The 27,571-nt window shown below is 42.2% G+C and overlaps 1 protein-coding gene across 2 annotated transcripts in view; it reads left to right on the forward strand.

Moving 5' to 3' along the window:
* Positions 1-19,169: 19,169 nt before the first annotated feature.
* LOC140199509 (calcitonin gene-related peptide type 1 receptor-like) overlaps positions 19,170-27,571 on the forward strand; it is a 94,276-nt gene continuing 85,874 nt past the window's right edge. For both annotated transcript variants that reach the window (XM_072261718.1, XM_072261719.1), the window contains exon 1: positions 19,170-19,431. The gene's annotated coding sequence lies outside the window, so the exon portion shown is untranslated. The remainder of the gene's footprint in view (positions 19,432-27,571) is intronic.

The raw sequence follows: 27,571 nt of genomic DNA on the forward strand, positions 1-27,571 counted from the left end.
ATCTAATGTACTCCAACATCTTCCCAACCACTGAGGTCAGACTAACAGGCCTATAATTTTCTTTCTTTTGTTTCTCTCCCTTCTCTAAGAGTAGAGTGACACTTGCAATTTTCTTTTCCTCTGGAACCATGCCAGAATAAGTTGATTCTTGAAAGTTCATTACTAATGCCTCCAAAATCTCTTCAGTCGCCCCTTTCAGAACCCTGGTGCAGGTGACTTCTGACCATTCAGTTTCCCAAGAACTTTCTCCCTAGTAATGGCAACTTCACATACTTCTGCTCCCTGACACTCCTGAACTTCTTGCATACTGCTAATGTCTTTCACAGTGAAGACTGATGCAAAATACCTATACAGTTCATCCACCATTTCCTTGTTCCCCATTACTACCTCTCCACCATTGTTTTCCAGTGGTCTGTACCCACTCTTGCCTCTCTTTCACACTTTATGTATCTGAAGAAACTTTTGGTATCCTCTTTAATATTATTGTCTAACTTACCTTCACTTTCCATCTTTTCATTCTTAATTACTTTTTTAGTTGCATTCTGTGGTTTTTAAAATCTTCCCAATCCTCTAACATTTCCTTTTTTTTGCTTTATTATATGCTCTCTCTTTGGCTTTTATGTTGGATTTGATTGACTTCTCTTATCAGTCACAGTTATGTCATCCCATCTTTACAGTACTAATTCCTCTTTGGATTGTATATATCCTGTGCCTTCTGAATTGTTTCCAGAAATTGCAGCCATTGCTGCTCAGCCGTCATCCCTGCCAGTGTTCTTTTCCAATCAATTTTCGCCAGGTCCTCTCTCATGCCTCGCTAATTCCCTTTGCTGCATTGTAATACTGATATATCTGACTTGTTCATCTTGCCACCCATAAAAAAGATCTTTTTGTCTTCTCTTTGCTTCCAGTGAGCCAAGTAATCTTCAACATCGTGAAATTTTTATTTTCTGATGCAGCACCTTATCTTCTGGATATCTAAATTTAGTATATTCAGAAAGTTTTGCTTCTGAATGGCAATAAATTGGTTAAACATAATTTCACTTTCATAGAATAATTTCCCTTTCATAGAATAATTTTGATTGCCCGATTAGCTATTTCTTTTATTGCCCTGCTAATAATAGCTTCTGATATTCTTCCATGACAAATGTTTAGTTAACAGCATGTAGTTTTTGTTTTTTGCCTCCCTCCCTATATGAATGAAAAGCTTACTTTTGCTTTTTTTTAACATCTAATGAAACCTCTATGAATTTTAGGGAATTTAAGAAAACTAAAATCAATGTATCAATATCTGTTAATACTCTAGGATGAAATCCCTCAGGACACAGTAATTTATCAGCCTGAAACTCTCCAAGAATTTGTTGAGTATCAGTTCCCTGGATATTGTAGTTTTTCTGAATTCTTCTCTTCCTGCCAATTCTTGGTTAACAGCTGTTTCTGGAATATTGCTCATATCATCGACCATGAAGAATAATGCTTCTTGCTTTTCATTATTAATTCCCCGGGCTAACTTTCTATTGAACCAATGCTTATATTGCTTAAACTTTTAAAAATACTTATTGAAGTTGTTAGTACTTTTACAATTCCAGTCAGCTTTAGCTACACAGGACATTTCTGTTTGTTTGCCGTAGAACAACACACATAGAACAGTACAGCACAGGAACTGGCCCTTTTGTCCATGACATTACACTGAAGCAATTAAGCTAATGATGCTTAATTGCACTAATCCATTTTACTTGCCTTTGGTCCATGTTCCGCCATTCTCTGCAAATTCAAGTGCCTATCTAAGAACTTAAGTGCCTCTATCGTATTGTCCTCCACCATCACCCACCAATCTCTGCTTAAAATATTAATCCTTTGAACATCCTCCCCTTTCTCTTTAAACGCTTGTCCTGTAATATTTGACGTTTCTATCCTGAATCAGATTCTAACTGTCTACCTTATCTATGCCCCTCATAATTTGATAATGCCATCAGATCTCCCCTCAGCCTCAGACAATCCAGAGAAAGTTACCCTAGATTGTTCAACCTGTCCTTATAACACATGCCCTCCGATCCTGGCAGCACCCTTGTAAACATTTTCTGTAGTCTCTCTCCAACGCTTCCACATCTTTCCCATAATAGGTGAAGGGGCAGGTCGTGTTGTGGAAGCAGAGAGGCTATAGGAGGACTTAAATAGATTAGGAGAATGGACAAAGAAGTGGCAGATGGAATACAGTGTCGAGAACTGTATGGTCATGCACTTTGGTAGAAGAAATAAAAGGGTAGACAATTTTCTAAATGGAGAGAAAATTCAAAAATCTGAGGTACAAAGGGACTTGGGAGTCCTCATGCAGGATTCCCTAAAGGTTAATTTGCAAGTTGAGTCAGTGGTGAGGAAGGCAAATGTGATGTTAGCATTCATTTCGAGAGGACTAGAATATAAATGCAAAGATGTAATGTCGAGGCTTTATAAGGGACTGGTGAAGCCTCACTTGGATTATTGTGAGCAATTCCTAAAAAAGGATATGCTGACCCTGTAGAGGGTTCAAAGGAGTTCACGAAAATGATACTGGGATTGAAAGGCTTATCATGTGAGGAACACTTGATGGCACTGGGTCTGTACTCACTGAAATTTAGAAAAATGAGGGGGGAATGTCATTGAAACCTATCGAATGTTGAAAGGCCTCTGTCTGGAGAAGAACAATCTCAGAGTTGTATACTGCATATATACTCTGATAATAAATGAACTTTTGAACCTTTAGAGTGGATGTGGAGAAGTGGTGAATCTGTGGAATTCATTGCTGCAGGCAGCTGAGGAGGTGAAGTCGTTGGGTATATTTTAGGCAGCAGCTCATAGACTCTTGATTAGTCAGGGCATGAAGAAATACGGAGAGAAGGAAGGAGACTCGGACAGAGAGGGAAATGTATCAGCCATGATAAAATGGTGGAGCAGACTTGATGTGTCAAATGGCCTAATTCTGCCCCTATATCTTATGGTCTTATGGTCTTTAATGGGCCAACCAGAATTGAATGAAATACTCCAGATGTGGTCTAACCAGAATTTTTAAAATCTGCAACATATCTTGCTGACTCTTGAACCCAATGCCTTGACTTATAATTGGATGCATGCTATATGTCTTCTTTACCACCCTTTGGATTTGTGCGGCCACTTTCAGGGAGCTACGGATATGGACCCCAGGATTTCTCTGTTCATTAATACTGTTAAGGGTCCTACCACTAACTGCATATTTTCCCTTAGCATTGTTTAAGCTTTGTAGGCATTTGCCAATATAATGACTGATGAGAGTTCCAAATTTAGTTATGCCTCACAGAAATCAGCCCTGTATGAATAACCACATTGAAGGCCACTCTCTTAACCACAAATCCCTATTCTGAGAGGAAAGCTGTCTTTCTTTTCAGTCATGTGAAAAGATGAAACTTATTTAAGTTGGTCCTACTTCTGCAAAGCAATAGCATGGCCACAGCTACGCTGTACTGCCTTTGTGTATATTATCTTCTAATATGCGTGTTGCTAGTAGCCTTGTTAGTAACAGAATAGGTAACCGGTTCTATTCGAAAATGTTGCAGGAACAAGATATTGCGCTGAAGTTATTTCAATTCCTATATTAGCTATACTTTTCCTTTTTTCAGTAATAGTGCCTTGATTTTAAGGGGAGCTATCATTTATTAAGTATGATTGGCTAATTCCTTCAGTAATGATTCAACTGGTTAGGTTCCACATCACATCTGAAGTTAGACTCTGGATCAAGCAAGTTTTAAAGAAAGAATATTCACCAGCCCGATTGACCCTCCTGTAAATCAAAAAGGTCAGACGAATTGAAGGGTTTTAGTAGTTGAACAATGATGCCTTTTAATTGCGTATCAATTTATTGAGTTGTTTTGGATAAGGCTAACACCAAATTCTTTTATCTTTCTGTCAAGCTTTAAAATGTGCTCATTTGCTTGCACACTAATTATTCAAATCTAGTCAAATGGTTAGAAAGAAATAATGTTATTGGCGAACCTTGCCAAGTACTAAAGATCCGTATGGAACAATGGCTGGAGTGTTTACAATCACATTCAGTTTCACACTGGTACTTCAAAAAAACATCTATTTTACCATTTCCCAGCGGTGACCTGCCTCAATGATGACAAACTGGTGACACATACTGTACATCAACTATAATGAAGCTCTTTGAGAGGTTGGTTATGGTGCGAATCAACACCTGCCTCAGAGATGACCTGGATCTGCTCCAATTTGCCTACCACCACAGCAGATCAACAGCAGGTGTGATTATTCAGGCTCTTCACTCCGTTCTGGACCATCTAGACAACTAGTACTGATATGTCAGGCTGCTGTTCATTGAGTACAGCTTGACTTACAACACAATCATCGATTCCAAATTTATTATTAAACTTCCCACTGTGCCTCCCTCTGCAATTGGATATTTAAATTATTCATCAGTAGATCTCAGTCTTTGAGCTTTGGTAACAACATCTTCTCCTTGCTGATTATCAACACAGGCACACCTCATTTTCTGTGTGCTTATCTCCCTGTTCTACTCTCTGTACACACATCACTATGTTGCTAAGCACAGCTCCAATGCCATCTTCAAATTCACCAATGACACCACCGTTGGATGATTCAGGGCTGGTCATGAATCAGCTTAGCAGAGCAAGGCAGGCCACCCGGTTGAGTGGTTCTGCAACTATAACCTCCTGCTTAATATTAGCAAAACTAAAGATTGTTAACTTCAGGAAGGGAATGAGGACCGACATGTACCTGTCTACAATGGGGGATCAGCAGTGGTTTAATTTCCTGGGTGTTGACCTATGAGGTGACATATCATGGGCCCAACATATAGATGTAAACATAAGGAAACTGCTCCAGTGTCTTTACTTCTTAGGAGGTTAAAGAGGATTGGCTTGTCACCAACCACTCTAATAAACTTCTACAGATATACTTTAGAAAGTACCCTGACTTGTAGAATCATAGCTTGGTGCAAAAATTTGAATGCACAATAAATCAAGAAGCTGCAGAGATCAGCGAACTCTGCCCAATGCATCATGGGCACCTCCCTCCACACCAGTGGTATTATCTACAGGAGGCACTGCCTTAAGAAGGCAACATCCATCATCAAAGATCCTCACCATCCAGGCTATGCCACTTTATTTTGCAGCTACCATTATGCAAGAGGTACAGAAGCTTGAAGTCACCATCAGTTTCAAAAATAGCTACTTTCCTTCAGATATTCAGTTCTTGATCCAACTGGTAAAACCATAATCACTATAGTTTACCAACACTATGCCCACTTTTATCACTTTGCAATTAAATGGCTGTTTTGTTCTCATTGTGCTCTTTTTTTGTCAAAATTATGTATAACTTATGATTATATTGCCTTTCATGAGAATGCTGCTTATATGATGCAATGTCTGTGAAACTGCTGCAAATACATTTTTTGTTGCACCTGTGCATACACATACTTGTGCATTGGACAAGATGCTTTGACTTAAAACTGAATAAATTTAAAACAGAAACTGCTGAAAACACACAGCAGGCCAGGCAGATCTATGGAATGTTAGACGGCATTAATATTGCAGGTCAAAGGCTTTTCATCTGAACAGTCTGTTCTGTGTCTGATCTGTGTCTTTTCCAATACTATGTTTCTATAGATTATAAGTATTAGTGTCTCCTACAAAATCCTACCTTGGCATAGGAGTTACACTGGCTGAACATCAGTGAAGTGTGGCGGAGATTCGGTCTCTGGTAGGTCTAACCTAGCCGTGAGGGTGATGTTCCATTGGTATACCACGAGACTAGATCTAGCAGTAGGATCGTGGCTGGCTAAGTCAAGGAGGTAAGCTTGCCTTTGCTACTTTGTAGGTTATGCCTCTTCAGGCAAAGGCTGCGCCCAACGAAGACGCCGGCAGCAGGGCGTCCGATGGTGTCTGTGGCAGGTGAATCCAAAAGGGTCAATGGTACAGCCACCTTGGTGGCATGCGGAGGAACCAGAGTGCTGGTCAACGGATGCCATCACTGGACTAGTTAGTTGTCACTACGGGGTAGCTTCCTTATCCGCTAAGTGTGTTACACTCCTGTGTACCACTCAGCATCAGATTTGGAAGCCCAGAGAGACTGTATGGTGGGGGCACGGCACCGTCTGTCTTATTACTGTGCAAGGCGTGTTGGAGTAGAGTTTCTGGATGGTGTGGGAAGCCCTGTGGCGATGAGGTCATGTGACGGCAACAGGCTTGAGGAGCTGGAAGCTGCTAGCATGAACTCTGCACGTAGGTGGCACACATAAGATGGTCGTTGAGTTTTCTGAGCAACAACTGGGTTGAGGCAGCTATGTGAGTGTCCGGGGCAGCCCTTTTTAGGGATAGCACTGCCTGCCCTGGAAGGGGAAGACCCTCGAAAAGGTGGGGTAAATAAAGCTTGCTCAGATTTCACCTGGCTGGCTCACCGCGGCCAGCGGGTCTTCACCACTGCGGTAAGATGATGAAACTGATTGTTGCCACATGGAATGTGCGAACAATGATGGATAACGACTCAAGACCGGAAGGAGAGCTGCTTTGCTAGCTAAGGAATTGGCAAGATACAACATTGATATTTCTGCGCTCCAAGAGACAAGGATTGAAGGACAAGGCCAGATCCAAGAAAATATTCATACTTTCTTTTGGATTGGGAAAACCAACGAAAGAAGAGGTACAGGTGTGGCCTTTGCTATTTCCAACAAGAATGCTAGAAAATTGCCAACACTTCTGATAGGGGTATCTAAAAGGATCATGCGACTACGTGTTCCCATCCGAAAGGATCGTTTCCTGAGTTTGATCAATGTGTCTGCACCAACCATGGCATATTCCGATGAAGACAAGGAGTCCTTCTCTCAGGAACTGGCTGAAGTAACTGATAATGTCCCTAGGGCAGACAAGTTGCTCATCTCGGGTGATTTCAATGTCAGGGTAAGCAAGGATGACAGTACCTATGAAGGTGTCATTGGCAAATTTGGTAAAGGCAAAAAGAACACCAATGGTGACCTTATGCTAAACTTTTGCGCTCAGAGGGAATTGTGTGTTACGAACACTTTCTTTTGTCAACCCGAGAAGAACTACTTCACCTGGATGCACCCAAGGTCAAAGTATCTCCATTTGCTTGACTACGTTGTGACTCGCAGAGCAGACATGCTGGAGGTTCTATCGACAAAAGCAATGCGTGGAACAGAGTGCTCATCTGATCATTACATGGTACGATCATAACTTAGACTTAAAACTGCTGTTGCCAAGGCAAAAAACACCCACACCCAGGAAATTGGATGTCAACAAGTTGGCCAGTGAGGAACATCAGAGGAGACTTGTCACAGCATTGACATTATCTCTCCAAGAAGACAAAGACCCTCTCAATGACCCATCCAATATTGAAGAATGTTGGAAGCAGCTCAAGAAAACTATCCATTCAACTGCAAGTGTGGTACTTGGTCACCCTAAGAGAAAAACTCCTGAATGGTTTCAAGAACAAAATGATTCAATTCAAGAACTGTTGGAGATGAAACAAAGGCTTTATATGCGTCACTTGAAAGAGAACTCTGAAAGAAGCAAAGGAGCATTTAAGGCCATGAAAGTCAAAGTTCAAAGGGAGATCAGGGCTATGAAGAACAACTGGTGGAATAAGAAAACAGAAGAACTGCAAGCAATGTCAGAAAGGAATGATTACCATGGGCTCTTCTCAGGACTGAAAGCTATCTATGGCCCAAGAAGCAGTACAGTGGCCCCAGTAAAAACTGCAGATGGGAGCAAGCTATACACTGATGGGAAAGACATCACTGAGCGATGGAGGGAACACTTCTGTAACCTTCTAAACCAGCAAGGTGCGGCTGACCACAATGCATGTGAAAGGCTCACAACTAGACTGGTAAGAGAAGAGCTATGTGTGCTCATCACTGTGACAGAACTTAATAAGGCTTTAAAAGATACCAGAAGTGGTAAAGCACCCGGGCAAAACAGCATTCCATCAGATGTACTGAAGCAAGGTCCTGCTCTGAAGACTGAACTGTTGAACTTATATATTGCTTGTTGACAGAGTCAATGTCTCCCTCAGGGCTTCAAAGATGCGCTGATAGTCACCATCTACAAGAAGAAAGGTGACCATAGTGTTTGTGGAAACCACCGAGGAATCTCCCTTCTGTCCACAGCTGGCAAGATTATGGCAAAGATACTGCTCAACTGGCTCAAGATCGTATCAGAAGATGTGCTTCCTGAAAGCCAATGTGGCTTTAGGGCTGGGAGAGCAACCACTGACATGATCTTTGCTTTGAGGCAACTCCAGGAGAAGGCAGTAGAACAGCAGCAACCATTGTACATTGTCTTTGTTGATTTCTCACAAGCATTTAATATGGCGGACAGAGAAACACTTTGGGAAGTGCTCAAAACTTATGGCTGTCCAGATAGTCTGGCTATGATGATCAAGTTGCTTCATGAGAACATATCTGGCAAAGTATCTATCGGAGGAGACGTCAACAAAGCCTTCACCATCAACCCTGGGGTGAAACAGGGATACGTTCTTGCTCCAACTTTGTTCACACTATATCTTGCTGCAGTTTTGGAAATAATGAACCATAATTTGGGCAAAGGTGTGTGCATCAGGACTGGCTCAGATGGAAAATTGTTCAACTTGTCAAGACTCAAATCAAGAGAGATATGTGTCAGAGAGCTTCTGTATGCAGACGACTCAGCCCTGGTTGCTACTGATGTTAATATGATGCAAGAAATTGTAGACCGCTTCTCGTTTGCTGCCACTCTTTTTGGCCTAAGAATCAATGTCTCCAAATCCGAACTTCTGTACCAGCCTCCTCTTCTGTGTAGTCCCAGTGAGACCCAACCACCAGTTATATCGATCAATGGGGTAGTGCTGAAATGTTCTGACTCTTTTAGATACTTAGGAAGCGCTATGACCAACACCAACTCATCAGATCTGGAAATTGAAAGGGGAATTCAATCAGCTACAAAAGTCTTTGGTGCTTTGCAGAAGCGACTTTGGTCTTGCCACGACATTAAAATGGCAACCAAGGTCAAAGTGTATAACACAGCTATTTTACCATCTCTGCTTTATTCAACTGAAACGATGACATTGTATCGGAAGCACATCAAGAAATTGACCAAAACGCAACACAGGAATTTACGCCAAATATTACCCATCAAGTGGCAAGAGAGGGTATCAGATGTGGAGGTGCTCAAACGTGCTGTGACAGTCAGCGTAGAATCGCTCATTGCAGCTTCTCAGCTGCGTTAGACTGGTCATGTCACAAGAATGAGCGATGATCGTTTACCCAAAGCTGTTTTCTCTGGCGAGCTACATGAAGGAACGAGGAAGAACGGTGGACAGAAGCTGCCCTACAAAGATGTGCTCAAACACCAGATGAAGAACACTGACATGAATGTCAACACCTGGGAGAAAGATGCTTTGGACAGAAGAAGTTGGCACTGCATTGTCAAGTAGTCAATCCCAGCTATCGAGAAGAAAAGGCAGAAGAAATATGAAGCAGGTCATGAACGCAGACATTCGGTGCTAGACCAGTCAAATCACAAATGCAACCAATGTGGGAGACAGTGCCAGTCCAATGCTGGTCTTGTGGCCCATAAACATGCCTGCAGAGACTAAACTCGCAGCACAGCCAACATCGAAGTCGATAGGCAGCCGAAGAAGAAGTATTAGTGTTTATGAAATAGGACACCTATTATTAGTGAAATGCATTTTACATTTGAGGGCTTTTAAAGTTAGTTAACATCTATATGCATGCACATTATGAAAACTGGGATTAGCATAATATGGTGATCCACTGCATTAGCTGCTGGTGTTCTGTGTGTAATTGTACACCAGAGGGCACTCTCTAATAAGTTTTCCCACTTTAACAAATTCACACTGAATAAGAAGTGTTCATTAAACAAATTATGGTAAGGCAATGATGGATCAGTTTCTACCTTTTATATAATGCAAAACAATCAACTGCAAAATGCTGGTATAGATTCAGAATGAGAATTATTCAGATACAGATTTATAGATTTATGCCATTCCAATTTGGGTGAATTTCAACATGACACCTGGTAGAGGGGAACATTTCATGCAAATACTCAGTTTAGTAAGTCTCATTATAGCCTGATGTGCTCTACATAATCCCTGTTTGTTGGCTTGGTAATCAAAGATACCCACAAATTTTATGCATATATAAAAGTCACTGAAGGCTAGTATGGTGCACCATAAGAATGGCTAATGTTCTATTTGTGATACTATCATTTCTGTAAGAAATTTACATGACTCAACCCAGTGCAACTGGATCCTGAATTTCCTCACATGTAGGCCCAGTCAGTATAGATCGGTGCAACATCTCTTCCATACCTGCCTTCAACATAGGTACACTACAGGGCTGTGTCCTTAGACCCCTGCTTTATACCTATGATTGTGTGCGTAAATACAGCGCCAATGCTATATTTAAGTTTGCTGACAACACCACTGTTCTTGGCTGAAACAAGAGTAGTGATGAATCAGCATATAGGAGCGAGATTGAAAATCTGATTGAATGGCAGTGAACATAACGTATATGGATTTCAGTAAGGCATTTGAGAAGGTCCCCATGTGAGTAATGAGGCATGGGATCTAAGGAGACCTTGCTTTGTGGATCCAGAATTGACTTGTCCACAGAAGGTCAAAGGGTGGTTGAGCATGGTTCTTATTTTGCATAGAGAACGGTGACCTGTTCCACTGGGATCTGTTATGGGACCCCTCCTCTTTGTGATGTTTATAAGTGACCTGGATGAGGAAGTAGAAGGGTGGGTTAGTAAGTCTGCTGAGGATATAAAAGTTGGGGAAGCTGTGGATAGTTTGAAAGGTTGTCAGAGGTTATAGTGTGACATCGATAAGGTGCAGAACTGGGCTGAGAAGTGACGGATGGAGATCAACCCAAATAAGTGTGAAGTAGTTCATTTCTGTTGGTCAAATTTGAAGACAGAATATAATGTTAATGGTAAGATTCTTGACAGTGTGGAGGATCAGCGAGAACTTGGGGTTTGAGTCTGTAGGAGACTCAAAGCTGCTGTTGGCCTTCATCAACTGTGGAATTGAGTTCAAAAGCCGTGAGGTAATGTTACAGCTATATAAGACCTTAGTTAGACCCCACCTGGAGCACTGTGTTCGACTCTGGTCATCTCATTACAGGAAGGATGTGGATACTATAGAGAGAGTGCAGAGGAGATTTACAAGGATGTTGCCTCGATTGGAGAGCGTGCCTTATGAGAATAGGTTGAGTGAACTTAGCCTTTTCTCCTTGGAGTGACAGAGGACGTGAGGTGATCTGATAGAGCTGTATAAGATGATGAGAGGCATTGATCGTGTGGATAGCCAAAGGCTTTTCCCTGGGCTGAAATGGCTAACACGAGGGGGCATAGTTTTAAGGTGCTTGGAGGCAGGTACAAGGGGGATGTCAGAGATAAGTTTTTCACACAGAGAGTGTTGGGCGCATGGAATGCACTGCCAGTGAAGGTGGTAGAAGTGAATACAATAGGGTCTTTTAAGAGTCTCTTAGATTGGTACATGGAGCTTAGAAAAATAGAGGGCTATATGGTAGGGTAATTCTGGGGAGTCTCTAGCGTAGGTCACAACATTGTGGGCTGAAGGGCCTGTAATGTGCTGTAGATTTCTATGTTTCTATGCTTCTCTGGTGCCTCAACATTGACCTCTCACTCAACGTCAGTAAATGTAAAGAGCTAATGATCATCAGTTACAGGAGGAAGAAACCGAAGGTACATGAGCCAGTCCTCATCAATGGATCAGAGGTGGACAGGGATGGTCACTTTAAATTCCTTGGTGTTTTCATATCAGAGGATTTATCTTGGGACCAGCACGCGTTATCACAAAGGCGGCAGGTCAGCATCTTTACTTCCTCAGAAGTTTTGCATAGACTCAGCATGTCAGCAAAAACTTTGCCGACCTTCTATATACATACAGTGAAGAGTATCATCCTGGCCAGGTGTGAATGGGAAAAGTCGACAGAAGGTGATGGATTCAGCAGGCAAAGACCTCCCTACCACTGCGCACATTCACACGGAGCGCTGCTACAAGAATGCAGCATTCATCATCAAGGATCCCCACCATTCAGGCCACAATTTCAATTAAGACTTAGGTCCACACTACCAGGTTCAGGAACAGTTCTTACTTGACACACTCCTGAACCAGCATTTCAGAACTAATTCTGCAAACTACAGACTCACTTTCAAGGACTATTTACAGCTCGTATTTGCAGTATTTTTTATTTGAGCAACCTGTCTTCTTTTGCACATTGGTTGTTTGTCAGTCTTTATTTTATTTCTTTATTTTCCTGTAAATGCCTGCAGCAAAATGAATCTTGAGGCAATATACAGTAACATATAATACTTTAATAAATTTTACTTTGACTTTTCACCATGGCAGTAAGAAATTTAAGTTAATATCACAGTTGATTTTATTTGAGCAGTAATATAGTTTCTGAGTCATTTGCCAGCTTCCTATTGGTTGTCATTTTGCTTTTTGAAATTGAGTCTATCAAAGTAAAAACATTTACTCTAACACCCACTCCTTGACAATAATCAATGTGTACTAAAATAATCTGGTTTTCCATTTCCAGAACTGGATGTGTCATTGGTTGAAGGTGTGCACTGCTGAAAAAGTGCAGCCCACTGCTAATTTTCCCAGGTTATGCTCTATGTCAAGGCCAGTGCACAAAGTCTTTGATTTTGCCTATAGCGTTTACAGTGGGCTGATTCTTTTGACATGATGGCCCCATGCCAAAAACACCAGATTGACTGAGAGCTGAAATGACTTGCTGAGAATCAGCTGTAATTCTCATTGAAGGCAATGATCATTATCAGTCTGCCTATGTAAAGCGTACCTTCACACTTATGTGACTACTATATCGTTCAGGATTGCACAAGTAAAGTCTATTGCCACAATTAGAAAATCATCAACATGATGAACAGTGATAGTTAATGAGAAACTTAGTTGGAAGCAGATGAGGAAACTACCTGACCTTGCAAGTCTACCTTGATAGGGAAACCACAATAATATATCTGGCATGGAATTTTCATTGGCGGGCAATGCTCTGTGGGTTAATGGTAACAGGGCAATCAACATTCTGAAAGCAATTTCTGTTCCACCATCCATTACAGGAATAATACCATGCTATTTCCATAATTCAGGAATTAGATGCTAACTTGAATGCTCTACTGGGGCAGGAGAGCAATGACTTACTGCTGAGATTCTTCTTACAGACTTCAAAGGACCTCGGCTGGTCACTAGGCTGGCCCCTCGTCATTCTTTGGATATGTTTGGTGCTGCTCCCAGCATGCACTTCTGCGTTGTTCATTTAACCAGGCTGCTCCCCTAAGCTGACAGTATTGATAGAATGAAGGATATGGCAGACCATGATGTTACAGATTGGGGTGGTAAACATGGATGCCTGCTATCTGCACTGAGCTTATTCCATTTAGCATCACTGTAGAGTGCTAGAGCAATGCAGCAACAGTCCAGGCCCTTCACATGAATGACTCCATGCTGGTGTCTATTCAGCTAGTTTTAATTTCCTGCATTCTAAGCCCTGTGCCTCCATGTCCCTCTATGCAAGTGCTCTGAAATGATATTATTGTACCTGCCTTAAACACTTTCTCAAGCAGCTCATCCACACAGTCACCAGCCTCTGCCTCTCAGGTCCCGTATTCACCTTTGGTTACCTCTTCGAGAAAAATCTCTAAAAGGTTTGTCAGTCACATCTTCCCACACACAAAGCCATGTTGACTCCATCTATCCAAATGCTTTATTTCTGTCCTGCAGAAATCCCTCTAGCAACCTCCCCACTACTGAGGTCAGTCTGACTAGCCTGTAGTTCCATGCCACGTCTTTGCTACTGTTTAACAATGGAGCAACATCAGCCACCTTTCAGCCTTTTGGAATTTCACTGACAATGAAGCAGATATCTTGGCAATGGCCTCCACAATTTACTCTCTAGCCACCCACAGAGTCTAAGGACGTATGAGCTCAGTCAGGACCTGTGGATTCATCCACTTTAATGTTCTGTATGGCTGCAACCACCTCCTCCCTGGTGACAACTTCTTTATTTGTTTCACTTATCCCTTGAGCAACCATGATTTTCACCCAGTGAACACGGAAGAAAAATGCTAATTAAAAATCCTACCCATCTCCTATGGCTTGAGACTAGGCAGCCTTGTTGATCACTTAAAGCAATTATTCTATCCCCTGCAACGCTTTTGCTTTTTATATTTGGTAGCTATAGAATCTCTTGGGATTTTCCTTAACCTTACCTGCAGTATCCATCTCATACCCTTTCTTTATCCTCAATGCCATACATACAACAAATAGAGGTATGTAGATTGGTGGAGGTTACTGAGAATTTTAAATGCAGGGTTCACAGGAGCTCACGTAGATTAAGAGTGGGGTGAACAGATGATGTCAGCTATGGTACAGCTTTAGCACAGAAAATGCTGCAGGAACTCAGCAGAACAGACCAGATCTATGGAAAAGAGTACAGTCAACATTTCAGGCCAAGCCCCTTCAGCAGAATGGCTGATGATGAATTGAATTAACTTGACTTGATTACTTACGTCCCTCAAATACACGAGGAGTAAAAATCTTTGCATTACATCTCTGTTTAAATGTGCAATGTGCGATTATAGTAATTTATAATAAATATTGTGTATGACAGGATAGTCAATATAACATAGAAATACAGTTGTGTCAGCATAAATTAAGCAGTCTGATGGCCTGGTGGAAGAAGCTTTCCTGGAGCCTGTTGGTCTTGACTTTTATGCTGTGGTACCATTTCCAGGATGGTAGCAGCTGGACCAGGTTGTGGTTGGGGTGACTCGGGTCCCCAAAGATCCTTCAGGCCATTTTTACACACCTGTCTTTGTAAATGTCCTGAATAATGGGAAGATCACATTTACAGATGTGCTGGGCTGTCCGCACCACCCTCTGCAGAGTCCTGCGATTGAAGGAGGTACAGTTCCTATACCAGGCAGTGAGGCAGCCAGTCAGGATGCTGTCAATCATGCCCCTGTAGAAATTTCTTAGGAATTGGGGGAGGTGGCATACCAAACTTCTTCAAACTTCTTAGGTGCAGAAAAAACATTTCAGGATGTATATTGTATACATATCTCTGATATTAAAGATACCTTTGAAGAGGCACTGTTGTGCATTTTTGACCACGCAGCCTGATGATGATCAGTCTGAAGATAACTGAAGTATTGAGGGTGGGTATGACATTGATTGAGGTTTCAGCATGTGATGGATTCAGGAAAAAAAAATGCACAACACTCCTTTCCTTAAATCAGGAAATAGCTATCAGGACTTTGGAAAGAGGACGAATTGTAATTTGGGAGTGACCTGCCTCACAATCTTACATTCTCAGTATGAACACCAGGGGGACAGGTCCATGCGAGAAGCTCGGAAAATATCATTCCATGGAAATACTTTAAAAAACCATTAAAACAACCGGGGAGATTTGATTATGAAAATAAGAATGGCGAAGATATGTCAAAATGGATTATTTGAAGATCAAGATATGGGAGAGTGTTAGTGAGATTTGATGAAATTCAGCTACTCAGCTAGTTGTCTTCGGCATTTTAGGAAAGTGAGGAATGGAAGTAGTTTGCTTTAATGCGTCAGTGCAGTAAGTTTTAATATGGTATTCGAAACAGAAACATTTGGAGAGAACTTCTTCTAAAGACTACACTTCTTTTCATTCAAGCGGGAAGTGTTTCTTGTCTATTTCCACAATGTATTCTCTCAGTCATCACTCCGTTGTCTCCTTTACGCCAGTATGCCCAAAAGAAGCTGTAAACCACAAATGATTTGGACACGATTCGGTGCAATCTCACTGAATTACCCCTTCTCCATCCGACCCAGATCAGTTTTAATGATCGCCAATGAAGTTAACGGTACTCAGCTCCCCATTAACTGTCGGCAGTAAATCAAAGGCAAAATCTAAACAAACAAAATATTTCGTAAAAAGAATAAGTGGTAATTGATTCTTTCAAAATGTAAAGCTTGCCTTCAAGCAAGATAACTGCAAGCAAAACCCTCCGAAATAAACGAGGGAATGCGACCGGATACGCAGCCGAGGGCTTCTTACAGCTTTGAGCCAGTGACACTGGGGGGCGCCACGTACCCGTAAAATAGTGGGGGAGGGGTCTGGGCGGCCCGGGGGGGGGGGGGGGGTTGGTGAAGTTTTGTGACATTTCCACCTGTTAGCAAGTTGTCAAGATCAACTATGTAACAGGATTTTTAAAATTAAAATCAGATGAAAGCACCTTCATTTTTCCTGTTAAATACAACCTTTTTCTTAACAATAAACGAATGGAATGCAACCAGGGTAATTATGCGCTCTTTTGGGGAATCCGGATTACGCTTTGCAGTTTCCAAATCTGAATCAGATTTCTTTGAACAAAGGTTGCAATTAAAAGCATGTCCATTTGCACCCTGCCGAGCGGCTCCTCATAATTCTGCGAACCAGCCGGTGTTTGAAAACTGCCGCTGATGAAAAATTTGGAGCAGATAATGATCCAGCCAGTGTATCCTTAAATAAAAACGGAAAATACTAGGGACACTCAGCCAGTGAGGTAGCAGTACGAAACGACAGAGAAAGACAATACTTAACGATGATTTATCATTCAGTACCGGGACACCAGGGTGGTTGGGTATAGAGTCAGGGGAGAGTAATAGCATCCTTTGTAGGAGGAAATATTCCAACTGGTCGAACTAATTCTGATACTGTACTGAAATTGTAACTGACAGTCTAGTATAGAAAAGACATCTGAAAATAGATCAAATAAACCGCTCAAACTTTGGTCAAACTGTAACTGTAGAACGGGTAACATTTCGCTTCTGGTATCTCGTCTGTTGTCCGATGCTGCGCCTGCACTACGGCGGGATCAGCGAGCTCTCCCGAGATGTTTTGAATGCCCAGGCTATTCAGAGAAAACCATCTGCATTTCTCTGTGAGGTAAAGATTGCCTTACTATCAAGAAGCGATGGACAGAAATGAAACGCAGATGCTGGAGTCTAGGGTCCCGATGGAGGGTCTTGAGACGATTCATGGACTATCCCGAATCGTTGACCCTCTCTCTGCCTCCGCAGATGTTATTTGACCCACTGAGTTCTTCAACAGAAAGTCACACTAGCAGAGATGGAAACCAGCAGATGTGGCGCAAGTAAAAGTAGACAGCAACAGAGGTGGAAACTAGCTGGAAAGCCCCAGTAGGGATGCAAAACAACAGAAAGGGACACCCGTGGAGAAGGATATTAGTAGAGTTAGTTGTCAACAATATAGACAACAGCAGATAATGCCACCATCATGATGGTTATGATTACTGCAATGGACTGACACTGGCAGAGGAGGAGACCAACCGCAATAGACACCAGCAGAAGTGGGAATAGACTGAATGGGAGACTAGCAGAGACGGACACAAGCAAAATAGGCAGAGAGAAAGAGAATAAATAAATAAATCTACACTAGGAAAACTGGCACTAGTAGAGATGGACACCTGCTATGATAGACACCAGAAGTGGGCATCAGCAATATGGTCAGAAGAGCTGGGCACTAACAGAAATGGACACCAGGAGATATAGGCAGCAACAGAATGGACATCTGCAGGAGTGAACACCAGCAGAGGTGGACTCCAGCAAAGATGGATACCAGTAATTATGGACATTAACAAGGACGGAGTGGGACTCTATCTCTATGGAACGGGCAGAAATGGACATTGGCATAGTAAAGATGGCCACCAGTAGTAACAGACACTCGGAGAAGTGGATATCAGCTAAGGTAGACACCGGCAATACAGACAGAAACAGAGGTGGACACCAGCAGCGATAGCAACCCGAATACCAGGCTCATTTTTGTATTCATATTATCTCGATATCGAGAATCGTTGGAGATCTATTGGTCTGGTTTCGAAATTCGGGTGATATGCACTGTTGGTTTATTGGCCTTCCAATGGTCAGTCCTTGACTTCAGTGGTTTCGACGATGCCAGACTGAATGTCATAGATGTGAGTGGTTGGTATAAGATTCTACAGTTCTCTACAAGGGTCCGTGTCAGAGAACTGGCAACACATTGGCACCGATCCCCTGTCAGCCGGCACTGATCGTGCCGAATCTGGGTCTGCACTGAAATACGCTATCGCTGCTAACCACTGGTTTAGGAGCCCAGGTGATCCCTTTCTCGGTAAAGGCAGCGTCCATTATTAAGAACTTCCAGCAACCAGGGCATGCCTTTTTCTCACTGTTACCATCAGGCAGGAGGTACAGAAGCCTGAAGGCACAGGAACAGCTTCTTCCCCTCTGCCATCCGATACCTAAATGGACATTGAATCTTTGGATTCTACCTCACTTTTTTAAAAAAATATACAGCATTTATGTTTTTGCACGTTTAAAAATCTATTCAATATACGTCTACTGTAATTGATTTACTTGTTTATTATTACTTTCTCTGCTAGATTATGTATTGCATTGAACTGTTGCTGCTAAATTAACAAATTTCACCTCACATGCCGGTGGTTCTGATTCTGTTGGGGACCGTGTTTGTATTACTGAGTAAAACAAACCAGAACCGTAGCTGTCCTGAGGTTCTGCGGATTTTTCACACACTCTTGCCTTATAGTCTTAAGCAACCTTAACGTTCAATAACGCTTGAAACGACCTAACTATGAGGACGGTCGCAGTCTACTCCCCCCCAATTGTAACCTCGCCTTTCTGTTTATGTCCCTTTACTCCGAAATTAATATTTCTACCCGGCGGGAATGACGGCGAATCCAAGTTATGTATGCCCCACTCTTCGGACAACTTAATTTCTGTCCGGCGCTGTGTGCGTGTTTGTGTATAGTGCGCCGACAGGCTTTAGGTCGCGATCGGCCTTTCATTATTTAGTACTGATTGTGTTTCGTGAAGTTTATTGGCACGGAGCAGTAGTTGTCGCGGATCAAGCTTCCCCACCGCCGGTTTTCACCGGGAGTGGAGTGGGGCAGACTGCACCTCAGGTGCAGGGGTGCTCCCGAGTAAAGCTAGAGATCAGCACCCCACCCCCCAGGACTGCTGGTGAGCTGAAGGCGGGGTGAGAATGATGTAACAGGAAGCCGGAGGCTTGCCCGCTAATGATGATGCCCTTGTCCTGATCACTCACTCTCCTGACAGTGTTTCCAGCACTAAACTTAAAGCAGGCAGCCCAAGAGGAGCTGCTGTACACTCTGAGAGTGTACGGCACGGTGACTGGCAATCTCTTACTGGATTACCCTTCGGCACCCCCTCACTTTCTAACCTTAAGCAGAAGGACCAGTTATTTGCAGCTTGGAAAGAAGCAGAGAGATTCCCCGCCCCCTTCCCCCTCCCATTCTTGACGACCCACTCCTGCTCTGGTTGGTAAGTACAACATACAGTTGTTTATTCTGTCACCTAAAACCAGATTTATCCGGAGCTCTAGAATCTCTCGCGAAAGCCATGTCCTGATATATTATACAGTGTATGTTGGTTGATCTTCCACAGCGGAATTAGCATCTGTAAAAATAACTGCAGTCGCCAGTGTTAGCAGAATGAGTCGCGTCCTCATAACTCGCCCTCCGACTCCCGACAAGCTGCTTCCTCACGTTTGGCGTTTGACTTCTAGCGGACAGATTATAGCGTTAGTCCGCTCTCTTTAGGCTGTGGAGTAAATGGGCTTCATGTTTTGTGTTTTGTTTTCGGTTGCAAAGGAAGCAGGCATTAATTGTTGAAAGCAGTTTGAGATTGTAGCATACCTTTCTATTTTAGACCCCAGACCTCATGTCCATCTGTTCTGGCAGAATAAGATTTCAGCAACCTACAACACCAGCAGTGGACACCCTCCCCGTCCATTGTTAACAAAAATAAAACGCTCTAGTAAACCTAACAAACATTTTCCCCTGAATATACTAATTAAACTTAACTAATGATGCGCCAAAATCTGTACATACATTGCACGTATTTGTGTATTTTATTTAAATGAGTCTGTAGGGGTGAAGGCGACTGTCACTTTTACATTGAATTAAACATTAATACAAAAATAATTTGAAATAACATTGATTTTGCAGTCTGCGAAGTCTGAAGTAGTTATGTGAAGAGAAGAAAGCACCGTGCTTAACGCTGCCAATTATATATTCTTAAAAAGTTGGATGTAGTCTCTTGGCTCAGCACTTAAAAAAACGCTCGGATTAAGTTAGTAACTGCCGGGCAGATAGAAAGTAAGACCATCTAGCAAGGGATCGGGAGAGGGTTAATTGTATAGGAATAAAATTTTGAAATGTCGGAGTAAAATACAGTATTGACTCCACAACTGTTCGGCAATCTTGGTAATCAACTTGTGCATATTTTAACTTATTCGTATAATTATCGGCAACACTTTAGTGATGCCCTTTGGGAGCTTTCGTTATTTACATAAACATAAGAGAAGAGAATCTGCAGATGCTGGAAATCCGGAGCTACACACACACAAAATATAGGAGGAACTCAGCATTTTGAGTGTTCTTTATTTACGTAACGGGAGTAAAAGAATATTACAATACCGTGAAAAAGAGGTTGATAGATTAGCTGAAACAAATAGTCATTCTCACGATTAGAGCAGTTTTGCAGAAATAAGTCGGGTATACTAGAATGCAATCTGCAAGGATTAGCAATTGACTTATTTCAAATGATATAAATACGCATTAGCTTTGCCTGGAAAAGCTGTTTAACTCTTTACCAGCATTCCCAGTTGTGATGCAGTACAACGTACATCCTCAAGGGGGAACCGCAAGGTTTGTTTTACGGAAATACCATCGATATTGTTTTATGTTATTTATTCACATAACATGTGAAGAAGTTGTTGAAGTTGTATGCAGGGAAAGAAAATATCTGTTCATTATTGCCGTCTTCCGTCTGTAGCTTTGAAATGGTGACACATGTACTTTGTTGGTGATAATCACACCCGGTCTTAGTGAGGATTCACACTTAATGCACTCCTACAACTATAAGTGGAAAAAAATCTTATTTAAGGAGAAAAATGAAAGTAATTGTATACCAGATGCCTTTCATGCCGTAATGCTGCTCATTATGTTTAAAACCAAGACACAAGGGGCTGCAGATCCTGGAATCTGGAGCAACAAAAAGAAAACCTCAGTGGATCAGGCAGCATCTTTGGAAGGTATTAAATTGTATGGACTTGTAGGAAATCACTTGTCCATAATCTGCCACAGATGTTGCCTGACCCACTGTGCCCCCCCCCACAGCTTGTTTGTTGCTTCATAATTAAACTAAATTTACAATCTGCTAATTGCTGTTTACAAAAGCAAGGCACAGGAACAGTAGTGTAAACTATATAATTACATATAAAAATAACTTGCTTGATGCTATTACTATAATAAGATGTTTCCAGGCACTTCATGGAGGTTTAATGTAAAAAAAACTGATTGCCGAGCCTAAGAATAAATTAGGCAAGATAATAAAACAAATTAGTTGAAGTTCTGGGCTTTAAGCAAGGAAGAGTAGGAGTGGAGGGACACAACAGAAGAACTTGGTGAGCAAAGAGGATGCAGGCTGGAAGATCTGAGTCAGGACGGGGTGGGTGATGGGGGAAAGTAGAATTGTCAGAAGGAATGAATCATTGAGGAAGGGGTGAGACTATAACAAGTTTCCAACATGAGGATAGGAACGTTATATTGTGTATGTCGATGGAGGGCATGGTGGGTGGGGAGTACATGCTGGGGAACTTGTATTGCACCCATTACAGAGCTTGGGGTTGATGTGTGGACAGGACTGGTGCAAGGGAGCAAAGGGACAGGGTGAAATTAGAGAGGGCAGAGAATAAGATTCTCCCAGGAATGGGGGACAATGGGAAACACAGCCAAACACCACAGCCAGTCAATGGGAATATCTTCCCTCTCGATTGTCTGCCCAGGAGATGGATGCGAACGGGTAAAGGATCACTGTGAAGAGTTTTGTGAAGTTATTGCCTTGTTCAAGCAGAGTGAGATAGGAGATGGAGTGCAGGCAATGCCTGGCCTAAAATGAGGTGTTGCAGCTGAAGTTCTATAGGTGCACGTTGGAGAGTATCCCAACTACTTGCACTACAGACTGGTATGGAAGCTCCCATGCTCAACAACAGAAATATCTACAGAAAGTGGCGGCTATAGCCCAGTCCATCAGGGGCGTAGCATCCCCACTACTGATCAGAGTCACATGGAGTGCTGCCACAGGAAAGCAGCATCCATCAAGGAACGCCACCATTCACGACATGCCCTGTTCTTGCCATTACCATCAGCAGAATGTGCAGGTGCCTGAGGTCCCACTCTGCTAAGTTCAGGAACGTTTATTACCTACAACCATCATGCTCCTGAACCAACATGGATAACTTTACTCATCTTAATGAAGAACTGATTCCACAACCTACAAACACACCTCCAAGGATTCAGCAACTTATGTTCTCAGTATTATTTAGTTCTTTATCAGCACAATTTGTTTTCTTTTGCACATTGGTTGTTTGTTATTCCTCCTTATGTATAGTTTTTTGTAAATTCAGTTGTATTTCTTTATTTTCTTGCAAATGCCTGCAAGAAAATGGATCTTAAGGAAGTGTATGGTGACTTACAGTACATGTACTTTGATAATAAATTCACCTTGACTTTGAATAAGCAACATCAAGATCAAGTTCAAAGATGTCAGGCAGAGGCTTGCTAAGAATTGAGCCCCAGGCAGTGGGTGTGAATCAACCTTCTTGAAGGTAAGGTCTGAAGTAGGAAAGGAGGTAAATGTGTTTGAAACTGGGTCAGCATTGACCTACGGCATTGATATGGAGCACGGCAAAGCATTCTTGCTTCTCCTGGTTCTATATCAGGTAGTTAATAAACATAAGCATCTGTTTGTTGGTGGACTTCACCAGCCCCTTTTGAATCACGCACTGGAAAAATAATGAGTACAGCGTCACACTACACATTCCATGCAGCTTTGGCTGAATTTGATAGCAGAGTCCTAATGTGGTTTTCTGGGCCTTGATTGATATATGCAGGGGGTTTCACGTCTCTTTTAGGTGGACATATTAGACTTTTGGAAATTTGTGCCTTTAATACACCATCTTCCCTTTCTTATGAATTCATTGTGATCGTGATTGCGGATGACACGCAGATAGGTGGAGGGGTAGGTAGTGTTCAGGAAGTTAGGTGATTGCAGCAGGACTTGTACGCAGCAGAAGAGTGGGCAAAAAAGTGGCAGATGGAATAGTGTTGGGAAACGTACGATAATGTATTTTGCCAGAAGGAATAATAGTATACACTATTATCTAAATGGGGAGAAGGTTCAAACAACAGAGGTGGAGAGGGACTTAGGAGTCCTCGTGCAAGACTCCCAGAAGGTTAACTTACAGGTTGATTCTGTGGTAAAAAAAAGGCAAATGCAATGTTGGCATTTATATCAAGGGGAATAGAATATAAAAGCAAGGAGATAATGCCAAGGCTTTATAAAAGACTAGTCAGGCCACACTTGGAGTATTGTCAACAGTTTTGGGTCCCTTATCTCAGAAAGGACATGTTGTCATTGGAAAGAGTCCAGAGGAGGTAATGAGGATGATTCAGAGAACGAAGGGATTAACATATGAGGAGCATTTGGCAGCTTTGGGCCTGAACTCACTGGAATTTAGAAGAATGTGCGGGGGGGGGAGGTGGAAATCTCATTGAAACCTACCAAATATTGAAAGGACTGGATCGGGTGGATGTAGAGAGGTTGTTTCTTATGGTAGGGGTACCCAGAACTAGAGGACACCACCTCAAAATTGAGGGACAACCTTTTTAAAACAGAGCGAAGGAGGAATGATTTAGTCAGAGAGTAGTGAACCTGTGGAATGCTCTGCCACAGACTGCAGTGGAGGCCAACTCCGTGGGCACATTTAAGGCAGAAGTTGATAGTTTCCTGATCAGTCAGGGCATCAAAGGATACAGCGAGAAGGCAGGTGTCTGGGGTTGAGTGGGATCTGGAATCAGCCATGATGGAATGGCGGAGCAGACTTGATGGGCTGAATGGCCTAATTCTGCTCCTATGTTCTATGGTCTTATGATTTATTTGCCATTCAAAATACTAAAAACTGAGCAGTTTGTTACGAATTTAGAAGGCGAAATCAGAATGTTATTTTAGATTTTAATCATTCACCAGAAGTATTGTAATTTTCAGAGATTTTTTTGTGAGATGTGCAATTTTAATTATTTTTGTTTGATCTCTCAGAGAATTTAATTCTAAAGCTTCTTACTTGAATCAAAACATTCATGTGGCTGTTGCAAACTGTAGGATTTTGTCTTAGATATTCCCTTGTATTCAGTAAAATCACTGGCATTTTATCAGAGGTGAGGTAGGCTCACTTTCCCAAATAACTAATTATAGGTGCAAACACGAGGAATTCTGCAGATGCTAGAAATTCAAGCAACACAGAAAGTTGCTGGTGAATGCAGCAGGCCAGGCAGCATCTCTAGGGAGAGGTACAGTTGACGTTTTGGGCCGAGACCCTTCGTCAGGACTAACTGAAAGAGATAGTAAGAGATTTGAAAGGGGGAGGGGGAGATCCAAAATGATAGGAGAAGACAGGAGGGGGAGGGATGGAGCCAAGAGCTGGACAGGTGATTGGAAAAAGGGATATGAGAGGATCATGGGACAGGAGGCCCAGGGAGAAAGAAGGGGGGGGGGACCCAGAGGATGGGCGGGGGGGGCGGAGACAGAGACAGAGACACGCAGGCCGTGGATAGACATATCAGAATGGGAATGGGACGTGGAATTAAAATGTGTGCCCACTGGGAGATCCTGCTTTAATGGGACATGGAAGGTGCTCCCGATGTGGCCTTCTATATATTGGCGAGACCAGACGCAGACTGGGAGATCGTTTCGCTGAACACCTATGCTCTGTCTGCCAGAGAAATCAGAATCTCCCAGTGGCTACACATTTTAATTCCACATCCCATTCTGACATGTCTATCCACGGCCTCCTCTACTGTAAAGATGATGCCACACTCAGGTTGGAGGAACAACACCTTATATTCCGTCTGGGTAGCCTCCAACCTGATGGCATGAACATTGACTTCTCAAACTTCCGCTAAAGCCCCACCTCCCCCTCGTACCCCATCTGTTATTTATTTATATACACACATTCTCTCTCTCACTCTCTTTTTTCTTCCTCTGTCCCTTTCACTATACCCCTTGCCCATCCTCTGGGTTTCCCCCTCCTCCTCCTGTTCTTTCTCCCTGGGCCTCCTGTCCCATGATCCCCTCATATCCCTTTTGCCAATCAACTGTCCAGCTCTTGGCTCCATCCCTCCCCCTCCTGTCTTCTATCATTTTGCATCTCCCCCTCCCCCTTTCAAATCTCTTACTAGCTCTTCTTTCAGTTAGTCCTGACTAATTATAGGGTAGCTCAAGGTTGAACGAGTACTATGCTCACATGATATGAACTAAATACTTCTACTTTTTTGCACCTGCATAGGATGTCTCCCAATCTTTCCAATTTTGAACTGAGGAAAAAAAACTCAAATATATAAGTTTAAACACAATTTTAAAAACTGATTTATTTCAGAATCTGCTTCCAAAAGCTAATTGTATAATTAGATTTCTTTCAATTTGCCTTTTAAATCAATGATAAGAATAGGAGGAGGCCTCTTGGCCCCTTGAGCCTGCTCTGTTATTCAGTAAGATCATGGCTAATCTAACTTTCCTCAAGTCTTCTTCCCCCTCTAATTCCACAATACTTGATTGCCTTACTGAATTAAAATCTATCTCCGATTTCAATGCATTCCAGGTGCACAACATTCAGGAGCAATGAATTCAAAAGACACGTGTACCTTTTACTAAATAAATTCTTGCTTAACTCAATCCAAATTGGATGACCCTTTTTTCTGAGACTCTGCCCTCTGGTTCATGGTCTTGTCCATGAGGAGGAATATCCTCCCAGCATTTAACCTGTTAAGCTCCAAAGAACCTTCAGTAAGATTACACATCAGTCTTTTAAACTCTAACTAGTTATCCTCATAATAACACAATCTCATTCTTCATCAATTCTCTGAACTAACTCCAATCATAATTTATCTTTCCTCAGATAAGCAGATCAAAACTGTTAACAACATTCTTTTATTTCATGTTTCATGTGTGAGGCCCCCAAATCCCTTTGTGGTGCAGCTTTGTTTTATTATTCTTCCTTCCAAAGTGAACAACTTCACGTTTTCTCCATATTGTACTCCCAACATTTTGCCCACTCACTTAGCCTATCAATATGTACTTGTAAAGCACTTGTATCCTCCTCACAACTTGTCGTTCCACATACTTGTATTTTCTTTCTTCGAGTTAGGAATACTTATTGTAAACAGCTGCAGATCAATCACTGATCCCCATGCACCCATCTCATATTTTCCTTACGGTATTAAATGAGGTAATTTGATTCATCAAGTTTACACTGGCCCTCAGAGAATTCCTGCCAATCATATTCCTCCACTTATCTCCCTATAAGCTATTCTTGCTAACATACTGACCAGCTCTGGTCTGATTCTGCTATCATCCAATTTCCTGGCACACAGAACAACTTAGCTCATTTTATTTAATAAAAGAACAAATGAGTGAACAGGATTGTTGAATTGACAAAAGCAATTGCAATGCAACTAAAATCTTCATACCATGTAAAACCTAAGAGTGTGACCAGTGCCCCATCAGTGTCCAGCATACTGGACATTGCCACAATTTATTTATCCTTTCACAGTTCAACATCAATTTATTATCGAAGTGTTTACAGTACATCAAGTATACTGCCCTGAGATTCATTTTGCACAATAGAACAAAGAAGGTACAATAGAATCAATGTAAAACTACACACAATGACCGAGAAGCAACCAATATGCAAAGGAAGGCAAACTGTATAATGCAAAGGAAAATAAATTAATAGCCAGCCGGTGGTTTAGTGGCATCAGCACTGGACTTTGAGGCAAATGGTCCCAAGTTCGAATCTGGTTGGATTCTTGCATGTTTTCCATCCGCGCTGGGTTGAGTGTTGAGCTAGCAACTCAGCCTCGTAAAAGGCAGTCAAATGCTACAGACATGGCTAAAATGCCGCCCAGTGTGCCACAAGGTGTGAGAAAGAACAACAACAACAAATAATAAATAAAATACACAATACTGAAAATGAGTTGGATAGTCCTTGAGAGTGAGTCCATAAGTTGTGTTCTATAATCAGTACAGAGTCTAGGCGAGTGAAGTTACCCACACTGGGTCGGGAGCCTGTTGATTGAGGGGTAATAACTGTACTTGAACCTGGTTGAATGGGACCCAAGGCTCCTGTACTTCCTTCCTGATGGTAGCAGCAAGAACAAAGCATAGCCTAGATGGTGAGGGTCGTTGATGATAGTTCATGCTTTCTTGTGGCAGCACTCTTTGTGGATGTGTTCAATGGTGGGGCGGGCTTTTCCTGTGATGAATTTGGCTGTATTCATTATTTTTAGTAGGCTTTTCTGTTCTTGGGTACTGCTGTTTCCATACTAGGCTGTGATGCAACCAG

The sequence above is a fragment of the Mobula birostris genome, chromosome 6 (genome assembly GCF_030028105.1).
Source record: "Mobula birostris isolate sMobBir1 chromosome 6, sMobBir1.hap1, whole genome shotgun sequence".
In the NCBI taxonomy this organism is placed as follows: Eukaryota; Metazoa; Chordata; class Chondrichthyes; order Myliobatiformes; family Myliobatidae; genus Mobula; species Mobula birostris.